Here is a 14657-nt window from a genome sequence, read left to right on the forward strand (position 1 = left end):
TGGCATAAATTACCTGGTGTGGTCCACGTTCTTAGGTGTACAAAGACAAGCTGATCAGGCAGGATATTCCAAAGGCTTAGAAGTTATTTCCCTGGAACCAATAAAGGGCCAGTCTTGTTTTTGGAATGTGTGGGGTTTGAGCACTCTAAGCTTGCTGAGTTAGCCCTTTGCTAAACATTTATACAACTATCTTTATTATATTTTAAATTAACAGATGCTTAATAAAAACTTTCCTTTCTTATCTCTTTGGTCCTCCCTTCTCTATTATACTTACGAATCCTCGAAATACCACTAATTATAGGTAAAAATTTGTGCATAATATTAGTTGTATATGTACTTCTTAGAAAAAAGATACCACAATTTTCTGAAGAAAAATTAGACATAAAATAAATCAGTATTATGACTTTTATATTCTGTTGAGCTTAATAGCAATTCTATTTTCTTCATCTAATGAAAGTCATTTGTCCTCTCAAGAACCAGTATTCACACTAAATTAAACTTTTCTTAATTTGTTTTTTTTTTTTTGTATAATCACTAGTTTCATAATGTGATAGTTATTTATTTTTTATGGCAATTTTGTGGTATTTCTGCTTTAGTAAAGCTTATGTAATGTTTTTGAGATGACTTAAGAACTCAGTCACCACTTAGAACAGTGATCTATACAAAAATAATCAAGGTCACAGCCACTTCATTGCAAATTAATTTAGGAATATAATTTGTAATTTTAAGATTGCTTGTATTTTCTTGGCATCTGACGCAAAGTCTCTTTTGTCCAATTTATAGATATTTTTTGCATAACTATGTAAACCATTTGTTAAAAACAAGGCTAAATTCTTAATCCATTGTTAATTTTCAGAGTGCTAGTAGATTATTTTATTCAATGATTGTTTTCTGTTTAACTCTAGAATATTTCATAGATTTTTACAATATATTAGTAGTCAGAATATATATATCAGAATCTACTGTGCCTTATTTAACCAGAAGAGTATTTATTCAGAGAAATAAATAAAGAGCTCAAAGTTCCATTGAGAACTTTGTAGAAACACTCTTTCTAAACTACTGCCAGAACCACAGCATAGGACCAGGCTACCAGTGGAACTGCCGTCTATGCCGGGGGATAAAGCTGCTACTCAGGCAGCTACCACCATAGTTACTGACACTAGAGCTCATCAATTCTGTCAGCCTCAGTGCCAGAAAAATAGATGTTTTGTGTCTTGTTACGCTTGCTTTGTGTAAATCTACCCCAGGTCATGAAAGTCTGAAGTGAGTGCTTTTCCCTCCAAATGACTCTGTTCTGAATTAAGGTCTTGCACAAGACTACCTGATTGGTGGCTGTTGAATAACATGTAAAATGCTAGCTGCAAGAGAGATTTGGAAATATCATTTTCCAGCTTACCTACTTGGCCATGCTGGATGGGTTGAAAGAGGTGCTGAACAAGCACACCCACAATCTATCATAGGAAGGAGGGATATAAGGAGTGACCAATGCACTTATTTCTCTCAAATCTCCTATCTGTCAAATTGGATGCCAGGCCAAAAGGATTACCTGTACCCAGGAGAACACTTGACACCTAATAGCAAATGCTCTTTTTCTCTTATCAATCAGGACTTGAACAGAGAGTAATTTCCTAAAATACATACAGCTCCTGCTTTCAATTTCACTTACCCTGGTGTGGGATTTTCTGTTCTCTCTGAACAATAGCTGGGGCTGTCTGAGATCATCACTGATAAAGTTGCTTTAGAGATGGAGAGTGGGGGCATAGATGATGGAGACTTTGTAAATAAATACACTGGAGGCTATGGAGTGAGGTTTAAAAGCTATCTAAGGGAATAGAATGATTTATCCTGCACCACAGGCCTTTGGAATTCTTAAGATCTCAATTCTCCCTGCCACAATTTTGCATATTTGTTTGATCCTTTAAATGGAAATCAATATTACTTGAATATTTTTCAATTTTTTATCCTTATAGCGCTACCTCCCCATAGGTGAAGCCATGGTGGTGCTCTGTGTAATTTATAGCTCACTAACTCTTGAACTCTAACCTTTTTTCAAATGTGTAAAAACCTTAGAAAGGGATTTCCTCTGTTTCTGTGTATTTAAGTATTGATCCCTGAAGAAAGGCCCTACTGTGCCTTATTTGTTGTCTTTAATATTGAAGAGTTTTGGCAACTTATTTAGATTCCCTTGTTACCGATTTCTCCTTGGTAGCAGCTAAAATGCCCTGGAAGGAAGTTGGTCACTGGGGGACAGTTCAGAGAAATGAGTATAATTTTTGTGCTACCTAGAGACCAATAGTAAATTTATGTATTAAACATTATAATGTATTCAACAAAGTACAGGAAAATTTTGGAACTAAAATAACATATTTTTCTTGGATTTCATTTCTAGGTCTAAACGTTTTATATACCTAAAAATACAAATCACCATGCCAGTTTTGGCAGATTTATCTCCAGCCGTTGTTTATATAAGAAACATGTATCCAACTGAGTTTCACAAATAGATGAGAAGTAATTTAGTTTAGAGCACAACATTCCATTTAACCAAGAGGCTGCTGTGACGGGAAGATGTTACCCAGTATCCAAGTGCTCTCCCGCTGACATTTACGCTCTTGTAGCTGTGAGCCCAGTTATGCTGTTACGGCCCAGCTGCAGACATTTGCTATGACTTCTCAAATGAGCTTGATTATTCAAGTAGAATTCTGTGTTCGACTATAATTCCTTTCATTGTGTAATCTTTAGAAAAAAAAATGTGGTACTTGAGTGAGTTAAGAGGCATAGTATTTGAAAAATAATTTATACCGGAAGGACTGAAAGAGTATGATATGTATATTAGAGTAAACTAGAACATTTTCAAGGATTTTGTTTCCAAATAATATCCTTTATACATTTCCATGTAAATGTCATGGTCAAAACGAACTCTCACGTATTGTTGCATCTTTAGCAACTTGGGTTGTGTGGTATCCTTGGACAGGTTTTTTTTTTTTTTAATAGAATTATTTTTGAGATGTCAGTCGTTTCAAAAATTTCTCACCATCTATTAAACTCATCACCATTATGAGAAGGCAAATAAAAACTTTTCTTGTCTCCAAAGGTGATATATTTCCTTCTGATTTAGAGTTAATGTTTGGAATGTTTCTCTTGTAGGTGGCTGAGATGTACCCAGGTAATCTGGCATTTGCTTTTCTTTCTTATGTGGGTGGTATAAATGCTTAAGCTAAGAGAGAAGATGATATATCATGTTTATTGGTGAGGTTTATGTTATGTGTATCTGCACATTTATGCAATTTGAGCAACATTTAATGGAACTCGATAGTACTGAGAGATTTGCCCTAATAGATATCGAGATTTATTATAAAGCTAAAGTCATTAAAACAGTGTGGCATTAGCAGAGATTTAAATAACTAGACATATAGAAGAAAATAAAGAATGCTGAAACACATCTATACAAAATGGGAAGTCTGTAAAACGGACATGTATAGCTCTGCTAATTAGTGGGGGAAAGATGGAATATTCAAAAATTATATAGTATCATTATCCATGTGGAAAAATCAACTTGTATACCTATCACATGGTACAACAAACTTATACCAAGTGGAATTAAATAGGAAAGGTAAACTTTAATTAAAATCTTTAGTAGAAAATATAGAATGGTTTTATGAACTTGCTATAGGACAGGATTGCTTAAGGAAACAAAAAGTACATACTATAACGAAAATGAATAATAAATATAACTCCGCGAAAATGAAGAATTTCATTTCAATGCAAGAACATTATAAAGAAAGTAACAGCCTACAAACTAGGAGAAAACTTTTACAAAGGAAAAAATTGGAAAGAATTTTGTATGCAGAATATATGAAGTATCCTTCAAGCCAATCATAAAGAAACAATACAATAGAGAAATAAGAAAAACACATGAATAGATATTTCATAGAAGGCTCAAAAAACCTATAAATAGATAAGAGGATATATAATCACATTACCCAGTAGGATAATGCAAATTAAAAACATAATATGATAAGTCTTATACCCATCAGAGTTTTTTTATGTGAATATGTAGATGCTTTATGGGCTATAGAGTAGAAATGTGGTCAAAGCATTGTTAAATTCATAATACCTTTTTAAGTACATATTTCTTGAATAGGGACTTGAACCCAGGTCTCCTTACTACTAGCCTGGCTGATAATTTTATTGCTTCAGAGTAGAAAAAGTCCTAACTCATATGTGTGCATGGAAAAACTCTATATACTCTCTCCCCAGCAGGTGTTACCAGTCTTAGCATTCATTAATTTTACATGCCAGCACCGACTTTGGCAAAGCCAGCTTCACCTTCATTTGTTGAATGTAATTTGCATATTTCTCCTGGGTTCTTTTGTATTACTATATAAATTCCACCTCCCCTTTGGGAGCCAATTTTGATCCCTCCCTTCCTAGTATCACCTGCCTGAACCTTCCTAACCCAACATAATTTTTCTCACCTCTGAATTCTCATAGACATTTCTAAGTCATTCTAAACACCATTGTCATGTAACATTGTGCATGGTGTATTATGTAACTTTCTTCAATTTGGAAATTATTGATTGAGCCATTATGTTTTAAGAACTGAAGAGTTATCGGTATTCAAAAAAACGTATGATCTCCTGTTTTGGAGATTTGACAACCCAATAAATTTTATTTATTTTACCAAGATTATTCTGTTTCCTATAGACTTTTGCAAATGCCTCATGGGGAGAGACTTTATCCTACAATAGTGTCTGGTGTTGAATAGGCTTAAGAAATATGTGTCACATTATATTCTCAAGAAAAGAAGCAGTTATTATTTTTCAGGTTTTTAAAATTATAGTTGGCCTACAATATTATATATATTTTATATATATATTTATTAGTGTCAGGTATGCAACACAGGGATTTGACATTTATATATCATACAATGTGCTCATCACACCAAGTCTAGTAACCATTTGTCACTGTGCAAAATGATCACTGTCATCAACTATATTCTCCTTCAACTTCACTCATCCCTCCACTCCCCTCCCCTCAGTTTGTTCTTTGTTTTATGAGTCTGCTTTTGTTTTGTTTTATTTGTTCATTCGTTTTTGTTTTTTTAAGTGCCGCCTATAAGTGAAACCATGTTATATTCTTCTATCTCTATCTGACTTATTTCACATAACATAATATCAAGAAGCAGTTAATATTATCATTTTTTTTAACCCAATACCTACTCTATTTTTCCTTTAAGATTTCTTGACTTTATTAGATTAATATATCTTTCTATGAATGAAAAGTTTTGGGTTTAGCTGAAACTATAGCACTGATTTAGTACTTTGAAGCTATTTTTAATTAAGCAATTGTCCTAACCTTTGTTATTGCAAAGGAAGGAATGGGGGTTGGGGGAAATATCCACAAATTGTGTTTCATTTCAAATACAAAGTCTGATAATATGAATAGAGAAAGGGCATCTCTTTGCCATGCACCGATCCTAGAAATGAAACAAACTAATAAGAGCAGAGTATCTTAATGAGAAGGCTGTATTGGAATGGCTCTTTGAATTACAGGCAATCATTTTAGTGACCACTCAAGTAATAACTTCAGAGGTATACTATATACAATTAGGTTGGTAATAAAAATCAGTAGCTTTAGTTTTAAAAGCTGTGGTGATATAGATAAAAGCTTTCTTTTGTTTCTGTATATTCTGAGATCTTATATTTTTGGTCATTCAAATGTATTAGAAGTTTTTCCAGAGAGTGATTGTTATTTGTGCCTTTAAAGATGCTGGAATATGCTTATTGGTCTCTGGTACATGATGATTGAATTATTCAAAAATAAGCAATGTAGCACAGGACAGTTTCTTTTTCTTTCTTTTTTTAACCTCGTAATATATTATAGTCACTGAAGGGAAAGTTACTGGCTTTGCATGTAATCCAATAAAGGTGACCTTAGCTTAGGTGGCAAGAGGGCAGGTGTCTGGATGTTATCGTTTTCATGGAAAGTCTTTTTGTCATTGCAAATTTCCCCCTTACTTGTTTGCTGACACACGGAGGATTTATTAGTTTATTATTAAACAGAGATAAAAACCTGTCATTTGACATTTATGTAGGAAAGGCTTAATATGTGAGTTCATTCAAGAAGGATACAATATGTTTATAAATGAGAGAGGAAATGAAACTTGACTCTTCAGAATTTTTTTCCTGTGTCTTAATCAGGGATTATTTGATTGCAAAGCACAGAAATTTCTCTAAATATTTACTTCTCATTTATAAAAATAAATGAGAATATATTAGAAAGATATGGCAATCTCTTATAGAACTCAGAGGTGGGAAGTGAATTTGGTAATGACTTGCTATGGCAGTTTCAGGGAGAATATTTATAATCAATGCAGAGGTGAGATAATAGGATTTGTTACGGCCTAATGGATACCAGGTCATCTCTCGCTCATGTACGAACTCCAGGGAGAATATCCATCCAATTTGTTTGGGACAGACCTGGATTTTGTCTTTTATCCTTGAGGAATCAGACATCGGTCCCTTTTTTCACTCTCCAAGATGTCATGATGTAGAAGGTAGAATAATGTTCCCCTGAAAATATCAGGTAGATCCTAATTCATGGAACCTATAAATTTTACCTTCTAAGGAAAAAGAGTCTTCACAGATGTGATTATTAAGGATCTTGGTAAGGAGAGGCTATCCTAGATTATCTCAGTGGACCCTAAGTGCAATCAAGTCTCCTTATAAGAAAGAAGCAGAGAGAGACTTGGCACACAGAGGTTGGAGTCATGTGGCAATAAGCCAAGTAGTGCTGGCAGTCACCAGATCCTGGAAAAGGCAAGGAACCAGTTTTCTCTAGAGTCTTCAGAGGGAGTGTGGTCTTGCTGCTCCTATGATTTTGGCCCAGTGTTACTGATTTCAGACTTTTGACCTCGAGAATCATGAGAAAATAAATTTCTGTTATTTTAAGCCACCAAGTTTGTGGTAATTTGGCAGCCCTAAGAAACCAATATACCTGGCTTAGAAGACAAATTGCATGGTTTCTCTACTAATAAAGGACTAGTCCCAGAACTCTGAAAATGATGTCATCTGATGCAGCATGATTCCCATCTCTTACAACCTGTAGGCTGGCACAGTCACTCCTCTCTGTGTTATTGCTTTGTTCTTCTGTCTTGGTGAAATAGACTTTCTTTACTTATATTGTCAGACTTCTCCAACAAGAATATCTAGCTCCAAATACACATGAATCTGGAAAGTCTAGGGTCTAAGTCTAATACTTTCAGTGTGAGAACTGTGACTGTTTTCCTGTTCTGATGATGAAACTGTGGCTAAGCTATAAAGTTTTGTTTGCTCAGTTGAAGATTTATTGCCTACAATGTTGGTGTGCCTGCTAAGGAAGTGTAATGTTTTAAATGGATGATTGCCCCAGACTAAATTATTTTCTGTGATATTATAGTCTGCCCAGAAATTCTGTCTTCCTTGGGCATTGTCAGTCTGATGTTTGAAAGTTTTATAGATTGTATTCTGTATCAAGTTTTTCCTACAGGAAATCATTTATATTGATCTTCTGGAGTAGGGAGGGCTACAGTTTGAGACATCAGCTTTGTTTGCTGCTGAGTTTGCTTTAGATGATTTATACAAAAAAAAAAAATCCATATGATCAATTCAATAGGTATAGAAAAAAAGGTATTTGACAAAATTAAACAACCATTCTTGATACACACTAATAGAGAACAAAGAATGGAAGAAAATTTTCTCAACCTGATAAAAGGCTGAATCATTTAATGATGGAACACCAAATGCTTTTCTCATATTATCAGAAACAAAGCAAGAATGCCTGGTCTCATTATTTCTATTCAGCATTGTACTTGAGGTTCTAATAAATTCAATAAAGTAAGTCAAAGAAATAAAACACATTCAGATTGGAAAGGAAGAAGTAAAATTGCCTTTATTAAAGTATGACATGTGCACATAAAGTGATTTACAAAAAAAAAATAAGGTCAGAGGATACAGAGTGAATATACAAAAAAATTGTATTTCTATATACTGTCCATAATCTATTTGAAAATGAAAACAAACAAAAAATAATTTACAATAGCATCCCCAAACATGATATTATTAGGGAAAATTTAACAAAATATGTAAAAGACCTGTGTACTGAAGACCATAAAATATTGTTAAAATAATTAAAAGATATAAATGAATGGAGATTTATATTAACTCATGACTCAATAATGTTATTTCTCCCCAAATTGGTCTTTAGGCTCAGGGAAATTCTCAGTATTCCAGCAAGTTTCATAATTTGAAAAGCTGATTCTAAAATTTATATGATAAGCCAAAAGACTCATAATACCCAAAAAGGAATAAAGCTGTAGAACTTACCTGATTTCAAGGATTTTTATAATTTTACAGTAATCATTGTTATGTAGTATTGGTATATGCTGAAATATATAGACTAGTGGAACAAAATAGATAGTTGAGAAATAGACCACAAATATATGACCGATTAATTTTTAACAAAGATGCCAAAGCAATTCGATGAGAAAGGAAAGTATTTTCAATAAGTGTTTCTGGAACAACTAGATATCCATATTTCAGAAAATTAAACTCAATTCTTAACTAATACTTTTCACAAAATTAACTTGAAATGAAATGTAAAAGCTAAAATTCTAAGGCTTCTAGAAAAATACATAAAAGAAATCTTTCTAACCTTGGGGTAGGTTATTTCTTAAATAAAATACAAAAGGCATAAACCATAAAAAATTGTCAAATTGAAGTTCATCAAAACTGAAAATTTTTGTAAGGGCCAGATAGTGAATATTTTAGCCTTTGTGAGAGATATGGTCTCTGTTGCCAACACTCAACTCTGCCATTGTAATGAAATAGAAGCCATGGATGATATACAATAAATGGGTGGGGTTGTGTTTCAATAAATCTTTATTTACAAAACAGGCAGTGTTTGACTCTTGGATTGTAGTGAGCTGACACTTGCTCTGGTTTTACCAAATTCTGTCTTGAGACTCAGCAAGATGAATGATTTACCCAGAATAATAAAGTGAATTAATGGAAGAAGTAGGACCAAATATCAGTTTCTTCCCAGTTCAACATGTTATCCCTTTTTATAAATAAAATTGAAGGCAAGATTCTCTTCAGTGCATAGCTATGCAATTTTGCAACTGTAGATACTCGGCAACTGACTCATAGAGTTCATCTTTTCTTACACTTAATACTTTGATTGGTGTCTTTCTCTGGCTGGAAGAAGGAAGAAATTAAAAATAAGTAATTTTATATTCATTCTCCCTGTTTTATTTGAAGCTTATCCTTATGGCAGTATTGTTCACAAGAAGATATGAAAAGCGACTTTATATTCATGTGGCATTTTATTTAAATCTGTTAACAAACAGAATCTTGGCAGTTGCTTATTCATATTTTGACTTGATTATTACTGAGGAAATCACCTATCTAAGTTATTACATGAAAGGGAACATGGCAGGCATGAATCAGAATCTTTTTTCATCAAATGAGAATTTCAAAGAGAAAAACAGAAAAAGAATCCACATGCCTTTGCTTTGTGTCACTTTAAAAAAATCTGCCATGTTCAGATGAAGCAGAAATGCAGGAATGGACCACTGCACTATAATTTTAGAAGAAAAAAATTTTATTTATTGGGACTAGAATATACAAAGTACTGTATGAAGTATTTTACTTATATTTTCTCATTTTATCTTCACAGCATCACTTGTAGATAAGTCTAATTGTCTTCATTTAATGGATGAAGAAACTGATATTTCAAGAATTTTAGTAACTTTATAGTTTGATATACCTGGGAAAGGTGTGAACCTGTCAACTCAAACCCAGGTCTGTTAGACCCTAAAATTTGTGCTTTCAGTTTATGCATCTGGGAAAGAAAATGAAAAAAGCTGGGGAAGTCTTAGATTCCATTAGTAAATATGATCACAACATTAAAGAATGAATCAAAGATATGTAATTATACCCCAAACTCTTACAATATCTTTTCTTTCATATTATCAAGAATCACTGAGAAACTGCACTTTCAAGTACAGTTGTCTCCACTTATCCCCAGGAGATGCATCCCAAGATCCCCAGTGGATAGTATCAAACCCAATATATACTGTTTTTTTTTTTTTTTTTACACACATACATACCTATGATAAAATTTAATTTATAAATTAGGCAATGTAAGAGATTAACAACAATAAAATAGAACAATTATAACAACATACTGTACTAAAAGTTGTATAAATGTGGTCTTTCTCTCTCTCTCAAGATACCTTATTGTAACTATTTCTTACTTGCAGTAGATGTCACTCATTTCAGGGAATCCTTTTGAATCTTCGTATAGACTCCATGCTTTCTGGCACAACACATTACTGTCAGTAATGTATTTTCTGCTAATGTTTTCCACCCCCAAATTTAGTGTCTTTTCCATTTTAACTAAGCACTTAGTGCATTTGCAGTTTGAAGCGTGACAGCAAAACTAGTATGGATTATTTTTCCTTCTTCACAATTTCACAGATAGAAGATACTGTACGTTCTTATGCTATCTTAGCAAAATTGGCATATAATTTTTTTCTTTCTTTAAGTTGAGAATTTTCACCTTTTCACTTAAAAAAAGTACTTTAAGGCTTCTCTTTCGCATATCCTAATTGCCAGCATCACTACTCTTGGGCTTTGCGACTGTTATTAAGTAAAATGAGGGTTACTTGATACAAACACCGTGATACCAGGACAGTGGGTCTAATAACTGAGAAGGCCACTTGGTTACTAATGGGCCTGGGAGTGTATGGAGCATGAGACTCTGGACAAAAGAATGATTTATGTCCATGGTGGGACAGAGCAGGATGGTATAAGATTTCATCATGCTATTCAGAACAGCACACAATTTAAAACTTAGAATCGTTTATTTCTGGAAGTTTCCATTTAACATTTACAGATCATGGTTGGCTGCAGATGGCTAAAACTGTGGAAAAAGAAACAGAGGATAATGGGAGACTACTGCACAATCATGTGTTGCTTAATGATGGGATACATTCTGAGAAATGTGTTCTTAGGCAATTTCATCATTGTGTGAACATCAAAGAATGCACTTAGACAATCCTGGGTGGTATAGCCTACTACACATCTAGGCTATATGGTATAGCTTGTTGCTCTTAGGCCACAAATTTTATAGTATGCTGTTGTACCAAAAACTGTGGGCAATTGTAACACAATGGTAAGTATTTACATATCTAAATATATTTAAACATAGAAAGGCACAGTAAAATTACAGTATAAAAGATAAAAGTGGTATACCTGTATACGACCCTTATCATGAATGGAGCTTGTGGGACTAGAAGTTACTCTGAGTGAGTCAATGAATGAATGGTGAGCGAATGTGAAGGCCTAAGACATTACTGTACACTACTGTAGACTTTATAAATACTGTCCCATAAGCCCTCCCCCCGCTTCCTTCTGATAGGATCAGAAATAGAACACTGAAACTGTTAATGCTGCTCATGAATAAGAATGTAGGCTGGATTGACTAGAAATATCAAAGAGAAACTGGCTAGATAAGGCACAGATCACCACAATAGTGACTGTTAGGAGGAAATGAAAGGTGGCCTGAGGATCAGTATGAATAAGAAATTAAGGCGGAGAGATAAAGGAACATAGGCGATTGTCATGCAAACATGGCTTTGGCTATTGCATGTTGGAGCAGTGGCCAGAACTTTGTGGTATTTATTTAAAAAAGAGAGTGTTTAACATGGAGAGGGTGTAGAGCTGAGAACTCAATATTTTGACTTTGGAAATTTGTTTCTGGTTCCATTGACCCTGTCTGGCTCAAAGGGCACTCTCTGGCATTAAATCGATGGAAGAAATAAAACTTATCTATGCTTTATATCACTACAACCTGAAAATATTTCCAATATATTGGAATGGGCTAGCTCCACACTACCATAGATAGATTTTACTAAAGGGATAGTGTCACTTGATACTTGTTAAGGTAGCTCCTCTGGCTCTGTGTCCTTGTACGGGATCTTAGGTCTCCAACAAAGAATTTGCAGTGATATGCTCCGAAGATCTGGGAGGGCTGTTGTGCCCTCTGAATATGTAGTGCTCTGGGGACAGGCTCCTCTGCTGAAACAGGTCAGTGGCTGACTGGGATGTAATCTGCCCTTAAAACTGAGATGTTGTGAGTGAGAAAAAGTCTATTGCCAAGCTCCCATAGATATTGCTTCTATTAGAGAAGAAATAACTACATATCCTTCCATTTCTTACAGGAAATTCAGCTCTATTATAATCTCATGGGACCACCATCGTATATGTGGCTCATCATTAACCAAAGCATCGGTATGCGGTACATGACTGTAATTTAGACACCGACTTTACTTCTAAGACAGATGAGCACTAAACCATTACTTATTTGGATAAAACATTCATTAGGACCCTGCAAAAGTTGAGGGAAATGATTTGAACTAACCTCTCCCCCTGATTAGTTTTTATTATTTTAAGCTATAGTGGATAGCTTTGTAGCCTTGGTAACAATTAAATTATTCCACTGGAGGCATATGGACTTCTAAGAGATTTCAGTGGTTTTTATTACTAAGTTAGAAAAGCTCACAAAATCTCTGCTGGGGCTGAGAGAATGGAATTATGTGATTATTAGTATTAGGCTGACCCTAACTTAAAGTCCCCATTGATGTGTCTGCAGAAATCTTGGGAAAAGCAGTTTCTTTTTTAGAGCTCAACATGTATTTGGGAGTATTATAAGATGGCATAACTCAATTTTTTGTTTTTCAAAAAAAGCAAATACTTTTCCTTTTTGTAAGTATGTTTTGTAGGTTTTGTAAGTAAAGATGACCCAGGAATGAAAATTTTAATTAATTATGCTTTTGCAGAAAGTCTGACAGTAAGGCATTTTGCTGAGAAGTTTAGGGAAAGAAGATGAAATCAATAATGCCTTGAGCCCAACAATGGGTTTTCCCAGAAGAAATAATGCAAAGCTATCAAATGAATGACAGTTTCTGAAGTCTGCAAGACCAGCTCTCCCCGAGTCTTGACAGATGGAGCACTGCAGGGGCCACATGGCACGGGAATTCCCAGATTTACACTCTAATTTCATTTCTTTTTAAAACACTTTGGCAGCTGAAGTTGCAACAGCTGACATCTAACTGCTACCCTGAGGGAACACACAGCAGGCAGTGTAACAGGCTCTTTGTGAAGAAGGGCTGTAAACAGCACTGGAAATCACAGACTCACCTGAGGGATGTGGAGTAGATGGCCCTGTGCTGACTTCTATGAGGGACTACCAGTTCTTGGTTTATATCTTCAAGGAAGCATCCTGATGTAGATAAAATGACATCCCTGGATCTGAGTCCTAGTTTACCACTGACAACTGTGTGAATGTGGTCCGCTTTTCAACTTCTTCAAGCCTATTTCCTCATCTGCTAAAAAACCTAACTTTTGGAGTTGTGAAGATTAAGGATAATATATGTAAAATATCTAGTACAGTGCTCAGCGCAAACTAGGCCTCCATAAAGGCCTTAATTATTTAACCAAATGAAATTCTGGTCTTATTTTTTTTTCCCAGGAATTCAGTTTCCCAATTGTTTAATCAAGAGCCACATGCATGGTGCTAGCACAGTTGTAGGAATTAGAAGATACCAAGGCGAGTAAACTTCATCTCAGCTCTCAGTGCATAGTCTAGTAGAAGAGAGAGAAAGAAATTCAGATGAGTAAAATATATAACAGAATGAGGGGAGCCTTTCTGTGTTCAAAATAATTGAAGTCAATATGCAAACAATTTAAGCTTATGCTCAGAGGAACTCTGTTCTGTGTATTAGGTAGGTAGGAATGTATTCTCTCCCTCCTCATTTGAACAACTTTATTAATTTTTGGTACTCTTAGAGCCCTGTCAACTATTGAATTGTGATAGCAGCCCTCTTAAATCCCAAGTGTTGACAAATAGTAACTAAACCTGAAGAAACACCGTTTCATCTTTCATTGTGCCTAATTCAGTACTTCTGTATAGTTAAATTGAGGATGTATAATGAACAAATTCATGAATACTGATCTATTAAACTTTCTTGGAAAGAATCATTATTTTTCTCTTTCACATAAAATTTCTAGTTTATTAATCCTCTCGTGAAAAATCTGCTTAATCACCACAGATAAAGTCACTGATGAATTTTTACTCCTTCTGCACCTCACTTTTTGCCAGCATTGACATTGGCCTTTGCAGTCCCCCTAACTTTCTTCATTTTGTTCTTGTGTTCCTGTCACTGTTTTCTTGAGGTCTTTTTCTTCTCATACAGGCCATGACATGAAAGTTTATATTTGGGTTCATTTTTCTTTGCATAATCCAAGGAATTGTAAATCATGCCAAAGCTAGTTGTCTTGCCACCACCAGAATGGGTTCTGAATCCAAATACAAAGATGACACCTGGTGTGGTCTTGTACATTTTGGCTAGTTTTTTCCTGAATTTCTGTCTTATGTACTGTTGCCTTCCTAGGTTGAAGGAACTTTATAACCATTTGTTTTCATTGAAGTAGTCTATTGGTCATGAACTTCCTTTGTCATTCATGATGGCAGCCAACCCTCAAGCAGCCGGGGACAAAAAAGACAAGAATCATTATTTTCAATAAGACTACGTTAGGATTAGTACCATGAACCAA

At 34.6% G+C, this 14657-nt stretch overlaps 1 pseudogene; it reads right to left on the minus strand.

Moving 5' to 3' along the window:
* Nucleotides 1–14188: 14188 nt before the first annotated feature.
* The window catches only part of LOC111733574, a 9250-nt pseudogene continuing 8781 nt past the window's right edge, over nt 14189–14657 (minus strand).

The sequence above is a fragment of the Pteropus vampyrus genome, unplaced genomic scaffold (genome assembly GCF_000151845.1).
Source record: "Pteropus vampyrus isolate Shadow unplaced genomic scaffold, Pvam_2.0 Scaffold14, whole genome shotgun sequence".
NCBI classification, from domain to species: Eukaryota; Metazoa; Chordata; class Mammalia; order Chiroptera; family Pteropodidae; genus Pteropus; species Pteropus vampyrus.